Source organism: Struthio camelus, chromosome 2, assembly GCF_040807025.1.
Source record: "Struthio camelus isolate bStrCam1 chromosome 2, bStrCam1.hap1, whole genome shotgun sequence".
Taxonomy (NCBI): Eukaryota; Metazoa; Chordata; class Aves; order Struthioniformes; family Struthionidae; genus Struthio; species Struthio camelus.
In genome coordinates, this window is record NC_090943.1 from 85717355 (window position 1) to 85742118 (window position 24764).

The window sequence follows — 24764 nt, forward strand, 5'->3', positions numbered from 1 at the left end:
GCTGACAGTGAGTTAAGTGAAAAAGTTACCATCCACAACTTGCCCCAACCGCTTGTTGCCATCTTCTTTTCCTGTATGTGCTGCCTCCTCAGAGCTGCTACCTTAACTACACACACAGCCACTCCTGGTGGCAACCAAAATGTTCACTGTCAGCTTCAGCTATTTTTCAAAATGCAGATTATTTGACAGAGCCAACTTAAGGAGAAGCTACAAATGTCATGCTGCTGTCAGAGAGGAGGCTGCAATAACCTCTGGCAGGAGGTGAAGAGCAGCTCAGGTAGGTTCGGAGCTGTAATCTTTCGACCAAGCTCAGCTGCAACCAATACAGCATTTCAGCTCGCTGCCTTGAAGTTTTGCAAGACAGATGAGTGGAAGAATATCACAGACACAATAGTAAACACTACTAGAGACTGGCCGTGGCTCTAAAACAAAACTCTGCCGTAAATAAATAAAAAATGACACTGTGTTTTCCTATGCTATCTTCTATTAACATAATAGCCAAAAAATTAAACAATACTAAGCCAGAAGAATTCTCACACAGGTGGGTACATTTAACCAAACTTATACACATACATGAGAAGCTCTATTCTCAGAGTTGTCATATTCCTGCAAGGAAAGAGTGGATTTGAAGCTCTTACTGAACCTAGCAGCATTTAAAATTTAATAAGCAACCCAGAAAGGGTGCTGTGACTACAGTCCCATATGCAGAGAGTCTGGAGAAGTTCCCCTTGGGACTGCTAATTCTTCCCCTCCCATGGCCATCTTACAGCTACCACAGCTGGCTCCAGGGCTTATGAGCTGGGTGCATCTCAACAGCTGTTGCCAAGCCCCATAGACCCAGTGGTAAAAATCAGGCAGTGGTTTAGCCCCTTTGGATGCCTATCTAACCAAGGCGGATCATTACATTCAAGTAAATGTGTTCTACACTGCGAGTTAAAGCTCGTTCTGCTGCAGTGAGTAAGGAAATCCTGAATTCACCTTGTTTCTTGAGCTCCAGACCAACGTTCTAGCCGGATGACTATCCTTCTCCTTTCAGCTTACTTCAAATAAAACTCATCTCTGCTCATTTCACAACACCTAGAAATGAAAAATAGGATTTTACTGCGATGGTACAGGAAATAAATTTAAATAAAAATTAATTCAGTCCCTTTTAAGTAAACTGGATAAGGAGGTGTTTATAGACCTGGTTCTTTACAGGAAGATCATAAATTTCAGAAGGGAGTATCAAAGGCATTTGCAAAATAATGTCACTGCAATGCTAATTCTGCATCTTTAATCCTTCAAATAAAAAAAAAAAAAAGACAGGTAGTCACTAATAAACATCACAGATATGCCATCTTTTCTTTCTCCACTGGCAGCAATCTAATAAATTCAAACATATGGCACAGAAAAGAAAGAAAAGGTAAGACTGAAGTATTTACTTTCATAATTTCTATCTGGATAGAACACACTCTAATTTGATTTCTAGGCTAGAAAAAAATCGGAATTGTTCTTTCCCATTCAAAAATGTAGAAATAAATTATGGGCTTCTACAAGATAATGCATCAGCCAAAATGATCCAGTACTCTGGCCACTTCTAAGAAATGGAAACACCTGCTTATTTTGAAGTGGCTGGGCCAAGCTGGCTATTGAACTCGGTTATGATTCCATCAGGTGCCATCTAACACATTCACTAGTGCTTGGGAAAAGATGAAATAAAATATTCCATATAAAACATAAAAGGAAATAAACTCACTAAGCTGATGCTGAGCCTTTCCTTGGGTGAGAATACACCCCACAATCCAGAAAATTTAAAAACATTAAAACTTAATGATAGAATCAACTTAGAAAACTCATTTTAAAATACTTTTCTATTAAAAACACACTCTCCCATAGCTTGAAGCAGACAAACATAGAACATGGCACTATCCTTCCTGAAAAGGATCCCAAATAATGAAAAAGATGGTATCTCGGTTAAGGCAATGTCTACACTGTTTTCAGTATCTATCTGCAAGAAGCCTATTTTTCTCACAGTATTTAGCATCTGCTATGGGAAGATAATAAGAAGGTTGTTTGAGATTTCTACAAAGGCTGCACAATGCACTATACACGTAGCATTTGCTTGGTATTATCAAACGCAGCTGCCTTGGAAATTAGGAAACCTTTAAACAAATAGAGAAGTGAAGTAGCAGGCTCAGTCCTTGAGGGTGGTTGGTGCTTGCTGCAAGGTAGCCTAACCCACTGGGAAAAACACCACCGAGCAGCATTTGCTGCCAGACTAGGCTGTAAATTAACGTTCTCAACAGTAACAGCATGCAGCTGGAAGGGAAAAGAAATTCTAAACTCAAGAGAAATCAGGAGGAGGACTCTAAACTCTGCCTACCTAATTAAGAGGATTATCTTATAAATCAACGCAATTTTTGAAGCACATAAAGAAGCTTTTTTCTCAACATTATTTCCTAGACCTCTCTGTTGTCTATCTGAATCATTTCATTGCCTTGGGCTTTTATTTCTTTCTTTCAAAAAAGCACTTAACTTCATAATCAGTGCTGGAAAAAAAAAGGTATCCTCCAAAAGTGAGTCTCTTAACCTGTTTTAGGAACTTCAAGAGGACAGTTTCAACCATGCTCTCCCTCTATGCTAACAGCTAATAGTCAGTATCTAACTCTCCAATTTGGTACCTCGGATTACGGAAGTTAGGAGAGGACATTCATATACAGCGTCATTGGAAACAAGTGCAACTCATACTACGTTGTCACAGCAGGTACTTTCTGCTTTCTGATGTTACAAATAATTGAAGGGCCAAAAACTATTTTGATTATTTTTCCCACCAATCACCTCACAATTTTATTGCCCAATTTATTCACATTTCATTCAGGATTATTCTTGTCCTACTTCTCTTTATACCTCATCATTTCTGCTTCAGAACAATTTTTTTTTTTTAAATATGAACCAAATTTCATATTTTAACTTCTTGAAACTATTTTTCCTACAAAGGAAAAGATGTCAAAGATGACAAAAAAGGATACCTCGTGAACACAATACTTTCCCGTGTCCAGACTATTAGATGAGCATATTGATAAAGATCTAGAATAACTACATTTGATATGTGTGATACGACTACATAACTCCAGTAAACTCACTATAGGTGTGGAGATCATTTAGCCTAAACTCCTCCTCAAAGAAGAGTTAGCTTCAAAGTCAGACTGGGTTGCTCAGGGCCTTGTCCGCTTGAGTTGTGAAAACCTTCAAGGTTTGAAGGTACCTCTCTGGGCAAGCTGCTTCAGCGCTTAACCCTGCTCATCGTGAAACCGCCTCCCGTTACGCAGTGGGAATTTCTCTTATTGCCACTAGTGACCACTGTCCCCTGTCCTCTTGCTGTGCACCTCCGAGACGAGTCTGGCTCTGCTCTCTCTGTACCTCCCGTGCCGGTAGCGCCAGGCGGCAGGTATTTCCCCGCGTAGCCTCCTCTCTCTTCTCCAGGTAAACCCACCCTGGCTCCCTCGGCCTCTCTTCCTACCTCAGGTCCTCCAGTGCCTCAGGTGCCTCCCACCAAACTCCTTCCGGTCTCTTGAAGGGCTGCAAATTGGACAGTAGCCCTGATACAGCCTCACGAGCTCAAAAAGAAGTGCAAAATCACCTCACTTGAGCTAGTGCCTATACTTTTGCTAAAGCTGCACTGGATAATGGTAAGCCAGGTGCAGGACTTTTAATGAGCTGTACGTTTAAAGATAGGTAGTCCTGCTCTAAGAAACTTAAACCTTAAATAGATGAGACAAGTACAGGAGACAGGATGAAAAATACCTGTTCAAGAAAGGTAAGTTATTAAAAAAAACAGACTGATGAAGAGAGGACAGTTAGAAGTTAGTTTTGAACAGGACCTTGAAGGAGCACGAAGACAAATAGGGATTCAGGAACCCCTGTTTGAGGCGTGGGAGGCAGGTAATTGAACGGCACAACAGAGTTAGAGGACTGTGCGGCCACAAGGAGTAAGAACAGAAGACAGACGGAAAGCAAAATAAGATTACGTACAACCTTAGGCATGCAGCTCACCTCTTCATTCATTTATTTATTTTTTCACCTCCGAGATTTCAATTAGGCAATATCAAAGTTACTACAAGCCATTTTCTGTATAAAAAGGTTTTCAAAAGGAAGAGTAGTACTGCACTTTGTCTGAGCTACCTGACAAAGAAGAGTTCAATAATCCTCCACTGCACTTGAGCAGCGACGCGGGAGAAGTATAACCTTAAAATATAAGTAATGGGAAGAAATAGGTATGTGCCTGAAAGGTAATCTCAAATTCCTCATGCTAGACTTTCAAAGACAAACTTTAAACAAAATGCAGGTGGTTGAAAATACCTGTTCCTTTTGCTTGTGAGAAAAATGAATCTCTCACGCCTTTAGGCAGTAGAGAATTACGTGCTCTTTTGAACTGAAAAAGTGCAAACTGTAGAGGATCAGACTGAATAAATGCTAAGATGCCAGTCTCACAAGGCCTTTGGGAACCTACACAATAACAATATTTTTGAGATGTCTCACATAGGAATGGTGCATTTGTTATAGTTATTTACACCTCACAGTGTAAGCTAATAGAAACAAAAGGATGTGTTTATGCATTAAGGAACAAACATGGACACAAAGCAAGTATGTGCATGGGAAAATAAAACAGGTTTGAACAGTCCAGTCACTTTAACGTTAGCTGAAAAGGCAAAAAAGACAGATCAAGTAATATTTTCAAGCGGACCATACAATGAAAAAGATTAATGTTTTCTACCTAGCATCTTTCAGTTGTTGAAAAATTAGTCTAATTACTAGGGCTCTTTCCCTCAACTTATGCATAGACTTGAAATGTAAGATTCACTTATTCCTCATAGCAAGAAAAAACCTCCTTATCAGGTAAAGGCAGAGGCAAGCAACTGTATGGAAGAACAGTTTGCTAAATCTGTAAAGACAGTTCCAGCACTACCGTTATGGCTGTTTCAGACGTGATGAAGGTAATACCCAACATTCAAAAATGAGATTTATACATCTGAAGAATACTTCTTGTGTAAACCCTGGCGTCAATCCTACTGCCAAGATCCATGCTTCCTGAATACAGGAATTATTCAGAGCAGGCTGAAGTGGACAGGCAGAGCAGGCTGTACCTGTGCGGAAGCCTCTTGGTCAGAACGAAGGAAAGGATAACACCAACAGACTCCTCTCTATCGCAAAAGTTCCTGCCATGCTGTTAGGCAGGAGTGCCAAAAGAAAATACAGACGTTTGGTCTAAGCTGAGGCTCTCAAAAGATCTCAAGGTTGGGATCTGAGTTGATGTGTGACTGTATTTTGCCTAGGGGGAGCCAAAACTAAGCATATGTTACATATAATTTTCAAGGTCTAGTATATTACCTATAATACCCCCAAAATAAGCACTGATTATTGCTGGGTCTAAGCCTGTAATCCTCTTTGGGAATACAATACCCACTGCATAAATAGCTTCTTGAATCAAAAAAAAAAAAAAAAAAAAAAGGAAAGCTTGCAGTAATATTCACTGATAAAACATGCACAGAAGGTCATCATAAGAATACATACCCTTCAAGCTCTGAATTAAGTTCCATGCTTTTCTCATTCAAACAAACAAAAAAAAAATCAAAACTGAAATCACTCTCTCGTGTGGCAAGCCTGTAGAAATGCATATTATTGCTAAAAGAAGATAAGGAGGCACAAAAAGCTGACTCTAATGGTCATCTTTACTACAATATCCTGGTACAGTACCATAAAAGGAACAAAAAACTGTTTTAGTCCTGCCCTTTTTTATTGTAGCCTACCCAAAAAAGTTTCAATTCATTTCTTGAATGACACATTTGTACTGCTTTATTGAATTCTTTATTTTGCATCTTCCTTCCTTCCTGTTTTTCTTTTCTTTAATCAACTGCTAAAACTGCTCAGCAGAATTGCACATCAGCTATATAAAATTTCCTGGCAGACAGCAGCTAAGAGACCTGTCGCCATACACAGTCCATCAGCCAGTTTTTTCTGCTAAGAAAGTATGTTAGCATAGTTATAGCAGGTATGGCGCAACATTGGATTTAAACCATCCATTTAAAGTTCTATGTTCCACGACTAACCAAAGTCCATCTTGGCTCCAAATACAAAGTTTTCTAATGCCAGATATATTAAAGGCTCCAAAACACTAAAATGGGGCAAGAACCAGGACCTCTAGTGTAATTAGAGCTAAAACAAAGACAGAAATGAAAACGTTGAGTGGGCAGTAGTTAATACTCGGTCAGGAAAAAGTGTTAAAACCTGAGGAAAAAAAGCAAAGACCAGGAAGACACAAACTCAGCAAGGTCAAGGATCAGCCCATCCTGGGGAGCACTGGAGGCTACGCTGCCACATCTGAGCAATGAGCATCCAGCATGCAGGGACTCATCAGGCGCCCACATCAAAGCTTTGGAAAGCACTGCAATGGTCAGCTTAGCAGCATGTCAGTCTTACCTATCTACTATTTGTTTTAGCCAGTAAATAACTGCTGTGCACTCATACATTCTGTAAACTCCTTCTTGCAAGTCTATGTGGGTGGTAAAAGATGTTCAAATAAAAGTGCCACAGTAGTGGAAGGGTTACAGAAAGTAAAAATACAGTTTGATTAAAGAGCTGTCTATCAATTTGAATTTACTGATGCTGCAGTTGTTAAAATAAGGGTTCTTAAAGGATAGCCATCTTTTGCAACACAGAAAAATCAGTTCTTATTTTTCAGTTTTAATGTTCATAAACATTATTTTTCAAATAGTCTACCTTCTTCTGAAGCGGTTTGAGTAGCAACATGAAGGGATGATAGAGAAGAGCACACTTAATAAGGTTCAGTGTTTTCACTTAGAGCTAATACTGTACGTGGACACTTCAGGAATATAATCATCAAAACCTTTGGTGTCACAGTTAAGATCACCAACAATCAACAAAGATTGACGAGACAGACTGTCAGGCTTAAGACCCTGTCTACAAATCAATCTGCATGGCATTCTTCAGTTTTGCTCTGCAGGGGAGTCACAACACTCATTAAAATATAATAAGCTCCACAATGAACAGAGCAAGTGCTCATTATAATGTAACGAGCAATAATTATCACACAACAGTCCTGCGGAGTAGAAGTCATTGCATTCCAAGAACGTTATATTCATATAGATTTTTTTAAACATAAAGGAGAGCCTCTCCAGTCTCAGTTCAGAACGGGGGAACATATACATGTATCCACGTGACATAATATATTCGACCAAACACACTACTGTAATGCACCAACACGGGCCAAACTGACTTCAACAGCACAGTCTAAGCATTAATAGGTTTTGGAAACCAGTTCTCACCTGATTTTATACAGTCTGAAACAGCTCAGGTTCACTAGCCTTCAAATCACAACGCAGGGCTTACGAATTCGACAAAGCTTTTCCTGCTCAAATTGCCTGAGAGAGAACTACAACCCTCCTACCAACAGGTTTGCCATGTAGAGGGCTAGTTTTCGTAGGCATGTTAGAGGAACGTCCCTCTGGGCATCCTCTCCATTCATGCGCCTCGTGGCTAGAGAGAGGTTATCTAATTAAAGGTGCCCTATTTTTCTTTCCCCTACTTGCACTCTGTTGCTCCTTCCCACTTCCATGGCATTAGCTTTGGAATTTGCCAGACCTTTGTATAAGATGATTTAGCTCTCTAATCTGGCAGAAAATTAACCCAGAAACCCCCCCCCCCCAAAAAAAAAAAAAAACAACCAAAAACAAAGCAGCAACCTCTTGGCTGAGTCATCTTACACTGATTCTTTCTCCGTAAGCTTTTGTATGCTGTCAGGAGCTTGCTTCTCCCTTCACGTGCTCCCATCTACTGATTCCTTCTTAAAAGGCCAAGAGCTCTCCTACATTTTCATGTGCAGTATAAAACATGGTCAGTATTAGCAGGGTGCTGCAGTTGATTGAGCTGGACATGAGAACTGGAGAGGCCCATATTCATCCAACGGGATCACCCACTCTACAGCTTGAGCGTTCAATTAACTTGCAGCCCCCCAGCCACGCAAAGGCGGCCAGGCCAGCTCTCGACGGTCCCAGCAGCAAGCTGGGGACGGCTCTGCAGCCAGTCCTACAGCCCACCGCGGTCCTTCCCCACCATCTCATGGGTGCAACGCAGCTGGAAACCGCCTGGGAATAGCTTGCCATGGCTTAAACCATTAGTCAGCTCGGCGGTGGCCCCGGAAGCTGCCCCTCGTGCTGCTCCGGACACAGCAGCCCATTTCCGACCGCGTTGCTCCCCGGGGCGAACAAAGAGCACGGCACAGGCCCTGCGGTCTTCTGCGCAGAGCGTTTCCCTGCAGGACATACAGGCTAACCAATATATCCAGCTGCTTTGACATATACCGGATTCTAGTAGGACTCAACTGTACTGTGATCACTTGACATTTTTTTCCTGACACTGGATGAAGCTCAACCAGCTATAAATGATCCTGAAAAACACCTGAAAACACCTATTTGTGTTTCTCTTACCACTTTCCAAAACCACAGAGAAGGGTTTCTAAAGCAAAGCTACAACGCTTTCAAAGCCTTAGTCATGCATTCATTGAAAATAAATGAGTGTAAGAACGAATCCTACATTTCTTTGGCACCTTTCTGAAACAAGTTTTAGCTGGTTCACAATTTCAAAGACAGAAAAAAGAAGTTTAACTGATTTCAATGCAGAATGTACAACTAATGAATTTATTATTGTGCACCTTCTGCCATGCAAATAGAAAAATATTTAAGATCTCTCTAGGCTGAATAGGCAAGATAATAACTCTGAGCTGAAATTCCCCCATATGAATGCAAGAAATCATGCTTTAATGAACAGTAAATATATAACAAATTTTCTTCATCAGCAAAGTGTCTCGAAATTGCTTATAATAAATGATATGTAGCTTTTTTTTTTTTTACACCTCCAGTAAGAAGGTTTACTATTTATTAGAAAGAATAAAATGCAAAATGTAAAAGAAATAGTGATTGAGGACTGTAATCCAGCTGTAAATTAGTTTCCTTTTTATTTTTAAATATTGGCAGTTCCCACAGGCCTTTAATAGCTGCCATGCTACAGTGCTGCTCACATGCCCTAGTTTTATTTCACCTCTCCTGAAAGCCAAGATTTTACACTTAGAAGAGTCAGCAGTTCCCTGGTGCTAATGCTATATATCAGTGTTAAAAATACCTTCTTACAGTCAAATGAAATCTTTCACGCTAGTGGACGAACTAAAGGAGTAGGCTGCCTCCCTTTTAGCAAGTACTTGTTTTCCTGCAAATACACACAAACACATGCATATACACTCCTACACCCTCAAAATTAATAGCAATGTTTTTCCTGAACTGCTACCATTACTAAACTACTAAAATCGTTCCTAATTATAGGAAAGCTCTCTACCAATCTCTTCTAAAGGAGCACTTGCACTTTATAAACAGTAAGAGGATTCATTGGGATGGGTCTCAAAACTGGTTCTGAATACCCCACATGCATGCCAGACTACGGCAGAGATGGTCATGCCAGCTTAGTCTCATTCTTACAGCTGCCCTGTACAGACACCACTTTCACTAAGAAAAGACAGAACAAAAATACTTCATCTAGGCACGGTATACTTATTGCTAATTAAAGGCACTTTGTAGTCTTGTGCACCACAAGACTTTCTTTCACAGCTCTCCCATCCGATAACAGTAGGACGTGAATTAAACAGAATTCATGTCCAATTTTCTAACTTTTGGATGACAATGTATGAACCCTTAGCTTAAGTGGTCTAATAGCAGAATCTTATTTAAAATAAACCCTTTGATATAATAACCCTTTGTCATGAAAATGCACATTCCCATCTGAGAAGATAAACAGACTGACCTTACTGAAACATTTATTCTTGTTTAAAATCACTTGGGTCCAAGAAAAGTTCACTGTACAGCTATATGATGTGCTGAGTAACTTTTACATGCTTTTAATAGTAACCAAACATCATTCTTAATGAGCTTTTAATGTTACTTTTCCTTTTTTTAAAAGCTCATTTCCATTCCTTTGTGCCTCACCAAAGAGCATGCATAAGTGCATATCCGTATATGCATCCACAACTGCTGATGTAACAAATTAATGGCTATTAATTATGAAATAATAGAGTGTTGGATGCATCTGGAAATACCAGAGAAGGGAGTCAACAAAACAGGGAGCGCTCCAGTTTAAACTGCCAGCATCAACGGCGGGGGGAAGCAGGTTTCTTCACAGGACAATTCAGACTGTTCAAGCGAAAGACCCTACCAATGGCTACACGAAGATGACCAAAGACAGGACGATTTGCTGTGCCCAGGCTACCCGTACCCGCACCAAACAGCAAACTGGGCTAGCGCTCTCAGTTGCGAGCTCCCCCTCTAGCAGACTCACCTAAGTAAAGGATTGCTCTTCTTTTGGTCTCACTCTTCCCTCTGTCAAATCAAGACAATGTGGCTGATTCCCTTTTATAAAGTACTTTCAATGTCCAGTGTTACAAAGCATTGCAGTATTACAAATTTCATACATTTTCTCTACGTGACAGCCAATGCCCATTTTTATGAGTAACGAGAATTAGTGTGATATCACGAACTGTGCTCAACGTTACCTGATTTTAAAATAAAACTGGCCAACCAGCTCAGATTTACTTAAACTACCAATCAGAAAACACCGTTGCCCTTTCTTGGCTCTCACTGCTTTTAATCACATCACAACTTAACGCCGTTTGTTTTACAAGCGAAGAGCACGTGCGCAGCGTACTGTTAAGTTCCCAAACAAGCTCTAAACCAGCCACAGTGGGTTTCGAAAGGAGATGATTTCGGCACAGGTTTGAGGTTTTTACCTCAACCCCCTCACTGTTTACTAAAGGGCTGGGAGTTAAGTTTGTATTCTTTAAATGACACACTGCCTTTTATGTGGTAACAGACCCAGCCTTAACTTTGCCCAGGTCTGAAGCAATTCCACAAAAAGTATCCCCACCAATAGCAATAATGCAAAAAAATTATTCTTACAAGTCCAAGGCATCTTTTAATTACATATTTTAGTATACAAGAATTGCAGATGTGCAAACACCTTAACAGTTTATCAGTTTAGTATCAGCTTATCAGTGCCTTAATAGAGCTACAGGAATAGGTTGTTTTGGTGGTGCTCAATCCACAAAGAAATAAAAAAAAAAAAAAATACAGAAAGAAACCCAAACACCCTCCAAAAAAATCATACTCCAAATAATAGGTTAGCCTGTGCATGGGATTTGGGGGATGTGAAGGGAGTCTGCTAGCACTCCCTTCAGATCCCCATTACAACTGGTTTCATTTAAATTGCCTCTCATCCTGTATTTGCGCATGAAATCAGGCCAAGAATAAGCACGTTGTTTAAAGCATCACAATATCAGTAGTTTGTCTGACAAAGCCTGTTTCTGGAGGAAAAAAAAAAAATCTCATTCTGCCAGTAACAATCTTCATTCTCCCTTGTGGGAGACATGATTTTTTAGTACCAATTCGGAGCCTTCTGAAAAATTCTGCTACAAATCTTGGATTGAATTTTCAAATTCCATGTAACGTCTTTCGTTGGAAATAGAAGGCAAAATTGTATATAAAATGGAAATTGATTTGCAGAGCAGTGGAGACACTAACATTTCAGTATTAGGCTTTGAGATATTTCATTAAGACAATATGGTACAACACTCATTCTGTAATTATTGTGCAGTATTCCTTTCACATGGGAAGTTACACAGTGTTTTAGGGGCTTGTGTAAGGACACATTCCAGGTAAGTGGTAAAATCAAAGCAGTATCCACACGTCCTGATTTTCATTGGACTGGACTCTCTTTAAGCTATGTCACTGTTGACCAAAGAAAACATGTTTTCTATTGCAATCGCAACTGTCAGCGAGATGTACCCGTTGGATTATATAAACCTTTGTAGGCAATTCTGGGTTTTTCATATTATTTATGCTTATGACCTTTGTACATGCATCTCCTTCCTCCAGAGTGGGTGTCCAGCGCTATGAAGAGAATCTATTTATATTGATTTTTTCTGCTACATATTTCCTCCCCTTTCTGTTATGGCAGTTGGCACCCTTGTCTTGCCGTGACTGTAAGCACACTGTGCCACAGTGCCTCATGGTAGCTAATTCAGCGTAGGCCCCTTTGTAGGACAGGTCTGCCAACGCTAGCTAGCTGCTAACTGTCTGAGCACGAGTTCACGTTCATCTGCACAGAAAAGATGACTCACTGGTAGTTAGCTGCTTTGATTCGATCTCAAAACATTGCTAATTCTCAGTACAGCTTGTATTAGCAGAACTGGAGTCCTTAACCAGAGAAGAAGCTTCCAGACATGCGACAGGAGCTTATTACATCCTTTAAATTTCATTTATCAGATTGAGATGCAGGCTGAGGTCTTTCATATAACCACGTTTAAAAGCAATAACTCAGCAACTTACATTTTCAAATGTGTTTATTTCTAATTGTTGGTAAACTCTCAGCCCTTATTAAAAACAGTAATTAAAATTAAGAGGAGCTCAGAGAGAAAATAATTATTGTATAATTGTTTTATAATCACTTTGAAATATAGGTTGTTCCCTGAAGGATATAACATACATGCTATGTACCACAGGGATGTCAGTAATGGTACTTGAACAACTGTACCTCTCTGGCATGCACACACACGCGCGCATACAGGGCACGTGCACAATACGAATGCTGAAGACACTGATCCCCAGTTGCTTTGCGGTATTGGATACATTCACCAAAACTAACGGTTACCAGCTAGCACAGCATGCACCAACAAAGGGGCTGAGCTTGAGTCACTGCATTGCAGGACAAAAGCACTGTACAACAACAATTTGAGGTTAGGAAGCAAATAACTCTGTCTTCAAATCACACTGTCTGGGGAACTAAACAGGGTAAAGTATGAACTCAAATTCAATGCCTGAACTGGCATTTTATCCTCATACTAGGGTCAGCACTCCTGCTCAGGTGAGTCTTACAGGATCCCCAGCATCTACAAGTGGTGAAGAACTTAATTTTGAATCTCCTCTGTAAAAGGTTCAGTCAGCAACACAGCGCCCCCCTAAGCCACGCTTATGTACTGGATCTGCTCCTGTTCAAAGGAAAGAGGGCTATCTGAGAAACTCTATTTTTTTCTGTCTTTTTCACAGGGAGCAGACAGAGAATGCAAATTTTTTTTTTTGAGTAGAAATGAAACAAAGTTATCTATCAGAGCCCTCTATCTATCAGAGAGTAGTAGAAAACTACTACACTGCTTCCATAGGTACATCTATTGCAAAGAAAAAGAGCCACACCTTAATTTGCATCAAGTAACTACCACGTACTACATCTTTTTAAGAAAAGTTTGAAATGAAACATTCTTTCGAAGGCAGTGGGGTAGGTTAGGGAAGCCTTTGGGTTATTTTTCTAAATTCATCTTTCACCTTTCAAAGTTGGGCAAAATGCCAAACATATGTCAGACTTTTAAATTAATTTAATATTTCCCCTAAACATATGCATTTACTATCACCCTGGAGAAGGACAGTTGCTGGTGGAGGAAGGTTTCACTGTTATGCTTCTGTTATGCTTTCACAGCACTGTGTATGATTGACAGCACGGAAGTAAAGCCTTGAAAACACAGGAGCTATGCTTAGTGCCTCAGCATGCAAAACAAAATCTGTCCCTTGAACGGGGTCTGTGATTTTATCACCTGTGCTAACTGAAGTCGTATTTTTCCTTGTGTTTTCCATCGTATTTCTTTTGGGCACGAAAAACGAACGGGACATCAATGCTCATGAAGTTGGATTTATCCCAAACCCTAATTTGAACCACGAACTACATGAAAACACAAGAAGCGTTCAGACTGCTGCACGGAGAGCAACTCGGAGAAATACCCGCGAGAGGTGCGTGTCGGCCACACTGCACTGGTTTCCCTGCCTACCTTGTCACTCGTTTACGCTGAGCAGAGTCACACACACACACACACACACACACACACACAGAGCGGTTCAGTACTGCCCTGTTTTCAAAGGCACGCATTAGCAAAGTCGCACTGAGAACTCCTCGCTGGCCACAACGCTCGCCTCCAGACCCCTGGCAGTGCAATTGGTGGAAATGCTGTGCGAGTTAAAGACCCAGCGTAGTTTTTGTCCCTTAATCAGAAAGCCATCCGTGGGGGAGGACTAGGAGGAAGCAGAGACAGGACTCTTTTCTGGATGGACGTTATTTAGAGCACCCTTTACCCCAAGTAAAGTTGGGTCACTGCTTAAGCAGCGAGAGGTAAGCCTGCAGGAGATTTTTTGTTTGTTTGTTTTTGCTGCAATTTCAGTCCTCAGTTGCCACGCAAAATTACAGGCACAGAGGAGGAAAGAAAAAAAAAAAAAGAAAGTAAGAAAAAAGCACCCTACCAGAATCCCCATTCAACCACCAAGCGCAGCGTTGCCGAGCCCCAGCGCTGCCGGCCGGCCGCGCACCCGCGAGCTCAGCCGGAGCCGGAGCCGGAGCCGGAGCCGGAGCGGCCGCCGCGCAGCGCGCACCGCGCAGCGGCAGGAGCGCTGTCCGCCGCCGCCGCCTCGCTCTGCCTCTGTCGCCGGGTCGCCGCGCAGCTGCCTCGGAGGGCGGCGCGGCTGCCGGCCCGCCCAAGGGCAAGCCTTCCGCACCGACGGCAACTTCAAGGCGCTGCAGCCGCGGGTGGCGGCGGACCCAGCGCTCCACCCGGCGCCGCTCAGCAGCACCGCAGCCCGGGGCCGCCCGCTACGCGCCCAAGCCGCCCCTCATTTCAGCCTTACCTTGGCGGGCGCGCCCCAAGCGCTGGCGCGGCGCTTCGCGTACCCGGAGCGCGGCGGGACCCTGCGCTCCGCTCCGCTGCGCTGCGCCGCGCCGCCAGCGCGGCCGCTGCCCTCCTCGGCGCGGCCCCGGGACCGCCCCGCCGCTGCGGGAGCCGCGACACCGGCTGGCGCCGCCCGCCTCCCGCCGCCTCCCGCCGCCGCCGCGCTGCCGGCCCGGCCCGGCCCGGCCCGCCCCCTCGCTGCCGCCCGGCCCCGCCGGGCCGGGGCAGCCCCCGGCCTGCCGCCGCGCCAGCGCCTCCCTCACCGCCTCTGCCTCCAGCCCGGGGGGGGGGGGGAGGCGCAGGTTGCCGAGCGGCCCGTCGCCGCCCCCGCGCTCCGATGTGGCTGCACCGCCAGCTGCCAGGCGGCAGGTAACTGACGGCCCTTTAGACGGAGCTGTACCGAGACAGGCGGAGCTGAGGCGCAAGTCGTCCCCAAACGTGCTCCTCGTGTTAACGTCCTCGCTCCGCTGCGCTCCGTATTTGGCATCCGGGGGCTTCCAGGTTTTCGGGAAGGCAGGAAACGCGCCTCAGACTCTGCCTGCCCAACCTGCTAAGGCAGCGCACTAAAAATGCCATTCACGCAGCGGTGGGAGCCCTGGCACACGCCTCCTGGCAGGGGGGACCCTGCCTCTACCCAGCAGGACCAGCGCGGCCCCCCAGTACCATCTGGGGCGACTCCGGAAACGGGGCGCGCTCAGGCTCCAAAGCCTAGGTGGGAAAGAGTCAGACAGAAGGGAGAGTACTAGTCGCGACTAGTAGCACGGGTCAAACGAAACATCCAATGAAGAAATCGGCTAGCCTGGAAAAGGGGAGATGAGAAGAGTAATTCCACAACTTAAAATAACTGGAAGGGTAGCTGTTACCTGGATTGGGTGGAAAGAACCAAACTCTTCCCTGACCTCACTTAAATCATGCATAGCATAAAATCCAGTGCTGGATTATGAAAACTTTTCAAACAAAACCATTCTTAGCAATATATGTTTAAAATGATTTAACAAGTAGGGTAAGGAACCGAAGGCAAGAAGGCAGCTAGGCGTTTGGATTTGGCAGACGTAAGCTCTTAGGAGTGAGGTAGAACCTGGTTCCGTTTGCTGTTTTTGTGTCCTCTGGCTGGCAACGGCAGCACGCAGGAATCAACGCTCTAATAAACAGCCTCCAGCCTGCGCTTTCTCACGCAGCCTCTGCTAGTTTTGCATCGCTCCAAACTCAGATGTCCTGATTTGGGGGATGGGGAGCCTATCTGACTTCACTACTGGAGTGAACTTTCAGCCTTACCTTTCAAATCTCCTCACCGGGGAGGTAGTTATGTTAATAGTACGGAGGGGTAATGAAGAGGAAAGTAAGGAAGGGAAACAACACCCCCTTTCACTCTGAGAAGGTCCACACAATTTCACTTTGAAAAAAAATTCACCCTCAGCCATCCTCCAAAGATGGCCTACAGAATAACCCAGAGGCACACGTGCAAACAAAACATTTCATTTTAGGTCTTCTTCAGTGATTTTCACCGTACAAGGCAGAACGATGAATATTCACTAGATATCCAGAGCCCAAGTCATCACTTTTTTGCTTCTGCATTAAGTAGTACAATGCAACGACGAGCAGAGGAAAGTCGTAACGCTCCAGAAGAGCATTTAAAGGGTGAGAATCTACACAGTCCTTCATTTTATGCATTGTTATATATTACATATATTTATAAACATACACATATGTATGTGCATACATATGTATTACAAAGACTTCTCTCAGGCAAGAGCAAAAAACATAAACATAAGAGAGTTCCTAAGCAGTACTGCAGGCTGAATTGGTATAAAATGGTTAAAGATATTCTGAACAACTTCAAATTATTAGACCATTTCAAGAAAAAAAGGTGACAGCTTGAAAAAACTAGCCTCCGTGCACTCCGTCTTTTCTTTTAAGTCTACACTTTAAGACTAAATACTGAGATTTGGAGTTTTGATGTTAGGCTGATCCTTTCATCACTCTGTCAAAAGAATTGGAATGTGTCATGAAAAAAAAAAAAGCTCCATGAAAAGAGCCACAAAATAAAGTTATTGTCTGGGACTGTAGCACTATTGTCAAAGGAACTCCAGAGAAACGTGGGAATAACATATGAAGCCTTTCTGTAAGGAGAATTTACCGCAAGAGTCCCAGAGACTTCTGCAGGTTCTTGCGCTATCTCAAACCACAGAATTTTGCAGATTCCCTCCCTGGACTCAGAGATTGCAGCAACGATTATGTGGGGGCAGGGGGAAGCTGTCTTCTAACTTGTGGATTTGCTACATGTTTAAGAACGATACTGCAGATGGACTAATTACGAAGTAGAACATACAGCTTTACCATAAAGCTAACTGAGTTTCCACAGACTTAAAAAAAGCTAATCTTTTGCTGCTGTTGAGTTTCTCTTTGTTATCTAACAGCTACAGTTAATTATTTATGGAATATGCCTACAAAAGTGGTCTCTCTCTGTTGGTGCTTAATATGCCAACATGTATTGATCGTCTTGCAGGTAACTGCTAGAGAACTGATCATTCAGCTAATATTCAACCAGTTGTAAAAGGACTGAATGGTTCATTATATATATAAATTAATGAGAAAATCCAGGTCATTTATAGATTACAAATTCCCCGTACCCTAAGACGTTAGGAAAGGTTAAGGCTGCATTTGGATAAAGACGGTGCCAAGTTCAGCCTTCCTTCTTTCTTAAGCGTAGGTACCCAAAGAGCTGCAGTCAAAAATTAGCGCCAAGTGCTGCCAAGAATCTCTGTTCACACCCCAGGAAGAATCACACCAATGTTACTAGGATTATTCATGTTCTTGTTACATACCTCCAGGGATAGTCTTGCCCCCTTCCTCACCCCAGTATGAACTTCCCAGTCTTACAAATCCAGTTACAAACTACTACTTCTTTCCTAAAGTGAGAAGATAACAGTAAGTTTCTTCCATTGCATATACCATCAATTTCCTAATGCATGAAGAGGAATAACACCGCCACCCCTAAAAACAAATAACGCTTACTGTGTAACTGGTTGCACTTTCATTCGCTTTTTAAGATAAAGATTTAACTAGATTAAGTCATTATTTTTGTTCCCATCTGCAAGTGCACAAGAGCCGCTCACAGCAACACGTCTGAGAACAATTATACTTCTTCCCATTACTATTTCAGTTGTTATTTCATAAACATTCTTTCGTCCACATAGAGCTACTAACAGATACTCTGCAAATACTTACAAGCACAGAAGTGAATTTTCTTACAAGCTTATATATGATCTCCTATGATAGGTCTCTAGAAACTATCATGTAAAAAATGTTTCAATGAGTGCAATTAACAATCGGTCCTAAAAGTTTAAAAGTAAAATATGTCATGGAGAGAACAAAAATCAGTGTATTGTGGCAATACATCACAGTCTGACATAACTGACTTACCATATCACTGCTATTTTTACAGAGAAAAGGACTTAAAAGTAATAAAACTGAGCAACATAGAACAAAATTTGAAATCAACATATTTGAAATACTTTTACACTCCCAGCTTACTTCAATTTCTTTTAATAGAAAATCATAACAAAATTGATCAAAGCAGTAAAAATTTTCATTTTTATCAAACCATCATTTTCCGATATAAAAAGGCTGGACAGAAATGTTCAAATCTGTCTAGGGGATGAACACACAACTGAACCATCTTCACGCTCTTCATTGACTCTCTGTAAGGATGCCAGAGCATGCCTGTTGTATGGATGTATATGTTATTGTAAGTTTTTAATCTGATAATGTGCACAAAATGTTCAGAGGGGATGGGACCAACAATTCATTTTGCGTATGGTCTCACCAAATACTCTTGGAGCCACAGTACTGCCTATAAAAAATTCAAACAGTTGACTAGAAAAAATACATTTTTAATAGAGGTTAGCAAATTCTATAAAATCCAAATCACAGAGGGAATGGCAATGCTGCTGATACTGCCTTGGCTCCTTCTACGCCAAGCATCACTGGAGCATTTTCTAATAAAACAACAACAGCTGTTCCTGGATATATGATGCCAGTAGCAGTTGCCACTCACAGAAAACTTGTGGTCGTACAATCATTTGCCGTTGGTATTGCACTAAGTGACAGGTAAAACATCCTGACTGGATTTGGAGAAAAGAACATGATACAGAGCATTTTGTTACCTGTCACCACAGAACTCTGACATAGAAAGGGCCTGAAAATATATACAGGGCACCAAAGACAGTGTGGTGTTTCGATCTCTGAGTTGCTGCACCCATGCACTAAGGGCAACAGAAGAAAGAAGACTCAGCTGAAGGCAATGAAGTGCTAGACTCGGGCACCAGTAGATCTTTCTGCCTGTCCTGGGGAATTTCACACTAGTATATATGACAGACTCCATTCAATCAAGAAACTTGCTTAATTGGGATGTTTCCTAAGAAACTAAAATAACCCTAACAGTATGTAATGCAGTGACCTCTATAAAACAGGATGCTTCCCAATAACTACATAAGGCTTATATAAAGCATGCAGCATTTTTGTAAATTTAAACCTAGTAAGGAAACTAGCCTTATGTTTGAAAGAAAAAAAAAAATCTTATTTTGCTATTAGGCTGATAGTAAATACCTATGGATCAGGGTTCTCTCTGGATTGTTGCATACGGTTTTTTAGATGCTCTGTTTTTATGTAACACAACAGCTGATAACAAATACGTCCAGTTTCAAATTACCAATATTGTATTTGGTTGAATTTGATGGCTCTTACAACATAATGGGGTACAGCATACTTCTTTATGCATTAGCTTTAAAACATTTTTCGTGAGAAGCATATAAATACTAACCAGCAAAAGCTCCTGGGTCATTCTAAAGACAAATATTTTCATAATGGCCTTGTAAAAGACATTACTTCTGGGGCATATCATCTACTTCTTATGAAGCAACCCACTAAGAGAAACAGTTACTCTTAGACTCAGCATTCTGTGGGCTAACAGCAGATCAAAAATGAGAATGCTGAAGTGTAGCAAGATGATGATGAGATTTCTGTTGAAGGGAGAATATTCTTGCCATTGAAACTACAATGCTGAAATAGACTGAAGCTCTGTTAATGAAAAACTCAAATACTGCTTTTGCCTGTAGTTTAGGACACAGAATCTTTGTTGGGACTTAGAAAGAGTCTTCCATGTGTCCTTTGTATTATTTCTCACCGCGATACTGCTTTCTCTTTTTTTTACCGCTATGAGGATGCTCCCAGATATTCTTTTGCTCAAAGCATCAGTGCTTCTTGCAAAACGGTACAAGATCAACAGCCTGTAAACGTGAAATATACATTACACAGATTCACAGAATGGTTGGGGTTGGAAGGCACCTCTGGAGATCATCTGATCCAACACCCCCCCCCCCCGCTCAAGCAAGGTCAGCTGCAGCAGGTTGCCCAAGACTCTGTCCAGTCGGGTTTTGAATATCTCCAAGGATGGAGACTCCACAGCCTCCCTGGGCAACCTGTCCCAGTGTTTGACATCCTCCCTTCCCCCCCGAAATGTTTTCCCTTATGTTTAAATGGAATTTCCTGTATTTCAGTTTGTGCCCAGTGCCTCCTGTCCTCTCCCTGGACACCACCATCCAAGAAGAGTCTGGCTCAGTCGTCTTTACTGCTGGTTTTGATACTATGTATTTAAAAGACACACCTGAGCCTCCTCCTCTTCAAGCTAAACAGTCCCAGCTCTCTCAGCCTTTCCTTGTATGTTAGATGCTCCAATCCCTTAATCATCTTAGCGGTCTTTTGCTGGACTCACTCCAGTAGCTCCATCTCTCTCTTGTACTGCGGAGCCCAGCACTGGACACAGCACTCCAGGTGTGGCCTCACCATGGCTGAGTAGAGGGGAAGGATCACCTCCCTCCACCTGCTGGCAACGCGTCTCCAAATGCAGCTCTGGATACTGTTGGACTTTGCCACAAGGAAACAAATTCCCTCTTTATTTGTAGTAATTCTATTTTGTAATTATATCAAGCACAAATACAGGACCAAAGCTGAATTTTGAAAACTGCTGAACTGTTTAGGAGACCTCAAGTTGCTGAGCCACTTACAGCTTGTGGGTATTCAGGAAAAAGTTGTACACTCAATTATTACCTAATCCTGGCATTTCCATTAACTGGATTAACCTAACTGGTTTGAGGAGGAAAAAGGATAACTCTGAGCAGACTTCTGAAAGAGGAAGACACTGAGCCACAGAGAAATAAACAATAAGCTCCTTAGATGCTTCCAAATTCTGAAAGCTTAGATTGACAGCTTTTTCATTTAGAAGTGTCAACTGAGAAAGCAAGGTTGAAGAATACATACTGTGTTCCTCAGGGGTAGCTCTAATGCACTGTAGCTGATGGGAACCCTCTCGCATTAAGGGCTAGGCACAGTATATATTTCTGTCCTGTGGTACTAGGCTTAGTGCTAGGATGTCTACCTCTGCAGTGCTTGGCACAGGAGGGAAACTGCAACATTTTACTGAAGATTCTAAAATTCCAGTGGAGACAGATGTCAGATATCACCAATGTAAGAGCCACCTCTTCTCTTCCTCTAGTCAGAGGAGAAGTGGAAACCACGGTCAAGAAACAGAGTGATTCTTGTTCTCCTTGTTTTCACTGGAAGAAACACTCCAGATCTACCAGTCAACTACAGGTTCCCATTTAGAAAATGTCACCGGCTGCCATTTAATTATACTCAAAAGAAAAAAAATCCCATCGGAATGTTTCTCAGGATGTGCTTTTTTGTGCTGTTTATGTATTACTGCTCAGGAGAATTCTTTAAAATTAATAAAAAAAGACGACTATCATTAGTATGTTTTGTTCTGTAGGCCAAATAAGCAGCACAAAATAACCTCATGCTAGATTGTGACAAACAATAAGGCAGACACATATGTTTGCTCTTTTCCCCAAGCATAAACAGAAAATAAGAGTTTTCCTGACTAATTAATTTACTTTCATTTTAATTAAAACAGAACGTTTAGTTACATTTACTCTGTTCTGTCAAAGAATTAAATAGATAAATGGCTAGCAGGGGGAAAAATGACAACATTTTCTTTAGTGCCCCAATTGTAAACATAATCGATTACTACCCATCTGTTCACTAAAGGCATAGGAGACACATCTCATACAAAGCCTTATTTCTCATAAAAAGGTTAGCTAAAGTACTTTGCTCTTGATCCCGTATCTTCTGATATGAAAGAAGTTTCCTGCAAAGTGGAACCTGCCAGTTCTCCTTCTATATACCATTTGACAAACTTCCACTACTGTTTTCACGGTCTTACTCTTCCAATTCCCTCTACTTCCAATCCCCCCTACTGTTAAATCAGAACTAAAGGAACTACTTAAGAGTGGCTCTCCCTGAGGAAACTATCACAATGGCACGTTCACAGATCCTAACCAAGAGAAACAATTAAGTAACAGAATCATGTGTAAGACAAGACAAAAGACTCCACTCACCTTCTATGATGTTCAACCCAATTATTTAGGCTTGATTAATGCTTACGGTCCAGGGGGATTCCAGTTTTGCTTAGAGGAATTCAAGAAACAGATAACCATCCAGTTCCCTTGGTAGTTTATTAGGTTAATTAGTCCTACACTTGGGAATCTTCATTTATTGACCTTCAGCAATTTTTAGGAAAAGCTGTTCAATCTGTTGGTGAAATGTCCCATCCTTCCCAGCTGTCATTCTTTCAAAGTTGTGAGGGACTATTTAGGTAAACCAGACAAATACAAAATGGCACAGGATGCATCAAGCAGTGTTGAGTGGGATGCCTGACATCACTGGGAAGCTCCTTTGTTTCAGGGCAAACCTAGGGGAGGGCCACTAAAGTTATTTGGGCACTGGATGATCTGATGTACAAGGAGAGGCTGAGGGAGCCGGGGTGGTTTTGCTTAGAGAAGAAAGAGAAGGCTAAGCAGGTATCTGTCTGCAGTCTGCTGCTGCCGCCGAAAGGGGAGTTATAGAGAGGACAGAGCCAGGCTCTTCTCGAAGGTGCAGAGCACAAAGCCAGGGGACAATAGCCAAAAGTTGCAATAAAGGGAAATTCCCACTGGATAAGAGGAGATGGTTTCACAGTGAGCATGGTTAAGCACTGGAACAGGTTGCCCAGAGAGGTAGTACAGTCTCCATCCTTGAAGGCTTCTAAAACTTAAGCAGAGAACACCTTGAGCAACCCAGTTTAACTTTGGAGTTAGATGTGCTTTGCCTTGAGGACGACTTCGGACTAGTTGACTTTCCAACTTAAGTTTTTCTTTGAATCTTCGAAACTAAGCTAGACTTCTTAAAATCAGACCAGTCCTTTCCTCTTCCTTTCCTACACTGACAACAACAAAAATACGCTCCCAGTTATGCCTCTGCAATACAGCTGAACTCAAGAGAGTGGCACAAGGGTAACCACTCAGCCTCTTCTCTCTCCTGTGGTAAGACATTCTATTCACCATTGGCTCTGCTGAAGACAATCAAGTCACGCTCCTGGCTTTATAGAATCAGCAATAAGAAAGGGAAAAAACCTGCAGAAACTTATACTTATTACTAAAAGGGCCTGACACTGCTGTATGCATGCAGAGAACAAATACAGTCCGTAAGGCAAGTACTGTTTTTACACCATTCATTCTTGGAGTAGCAGGAAAAAAAAACTATCTAAACCCACAAAAACATTTTAAACGTTCAGTATTAACAGTGAAGTATTAAATAGTTGATCTTTAAATCAATTTTAAAATAGAAATATTTAATAATAAGCTTTTCAAAGCTGGAAGCCTACTTAATATTTCCCTCCAGTCGCGTACAATAAGAGGCTACAGATTACTTGCCCTTTTTCTTTCTTCTAAATGCTTCAATAAAAGCTGAAGTTCATTGCTGTAAATGAAAACTCAGTGTATAGTATGCATATTTTTACATACCAAACATTTCACCGCTTGGAAAAGATTATTTTAGCACTTACAGCATGTAGACTGTTTCACGTCCATATGATTCAAGCTAATACTAGTTGATATTAATTTCATTTAATATCGTCTGTTTCATTTTGACCTTTCATGCAGCATTACACCACATCTAAAAATATTTGTATCTGTGGCATTTAATGGATTCACTCTATCATCATAACCCAAATGAATAAGCAAATATTGATCTCCAGCATTGTCCCGTGATGTCTCAATGCAATATCCACATTAATAAACATAGATGTTATTAAATTCCAGCACAGACATTAATAAATTTAGGGTCTTATTTCCATGGTCAAGTCCTCAGTCTGTTAGTATGTCTCTTAATTAATAATGTATTTTCTAATTTAATTACTGTAGCACATGCCTTTTTAAACCAACCCTACCCGTTAAAAGTTTCAGTAAAACACATTATTGCAGGACCATAAGTACCGCCACAGTTAAAGGATGAACCACTCATTAGCTAAATGTTACAAACACGTTCCTGCTGCTTTTAAAGAAACACAATTCTAAAAAGCCTATTACAGAATATACATTTTCAAAAAAGTTACCAGACAATTTGGACTCTTCTCTGGCTTGAAAGAGTAGAAAGGTTCTCCAAAACCCTCAGGCTGTTGGGAGAAGGAGGACGGATTTACAGGTGGAGACACCGTCTGAGAGTGGCTGCCCCCTCCGGCAGCCCAGACCCTTCCCCAGCCCTGCTGAGGGAAGCTGGAGGAAGTGCCCGGGCAGAGCGGAGCCACCACCTCACGCTGCACTGACCCCGAGATGCACTGCAAGACCCCGTGGCAGCGGGGTACCAGGAGTCTGCTAACAACTGTACAAATTATACTCGTTACCACAGGATAGCCCAGGTGATATCCACACAAGCAAAAGCAGCTAAAAGACAAGCTTAATTGTTTCTGATTCATGGCAGAGGCTTATACTTGCAACACCAGCTGATACACCAACCTTTTCTTTTTTTTTTCTTTTTTTATTTATTTGCTCACATATCTAGCTCCTGTGGGTATGGCTAGCTCCAAGACTCATCT

The 24764-nt window shown here is 41.9% G+C and overlaps 1 protein-coding gene across 19 annotated transcripts in view; it reads right to left on the reverse strand.

Annotated features, from left to right (window-relative positions):
• The window catches only part of CDH18 (cadherin 18), a 562593-nt gene that overhangs the window by 248908 nt on the left and 288921 nt on the right, over positions 1-24764 (reverse strand). For 6 of the 19 annotated variants that reach the window (XM_068931463.1, XM_068931461.1, XM_068931473.1 and 3 more), the window contains one exon: positions 979-1077. The exons of 2 other annotated variants lie outside the window; for them this stretch is intronic. The gene's annotated coding sequence lies outside the window, so the exon portion shown is untranslated. Of the gene's footprint in view, positions 1-978; positions 1078-14375; positions 14557-14756; positions 14894-24764 lie in introns of those variants that run through there. 11 more of the 19 variants (XM_068931480.1, XM_068931477.1, XM_068931476.1 and 8 more) reach the window with 9 other exon arrangements.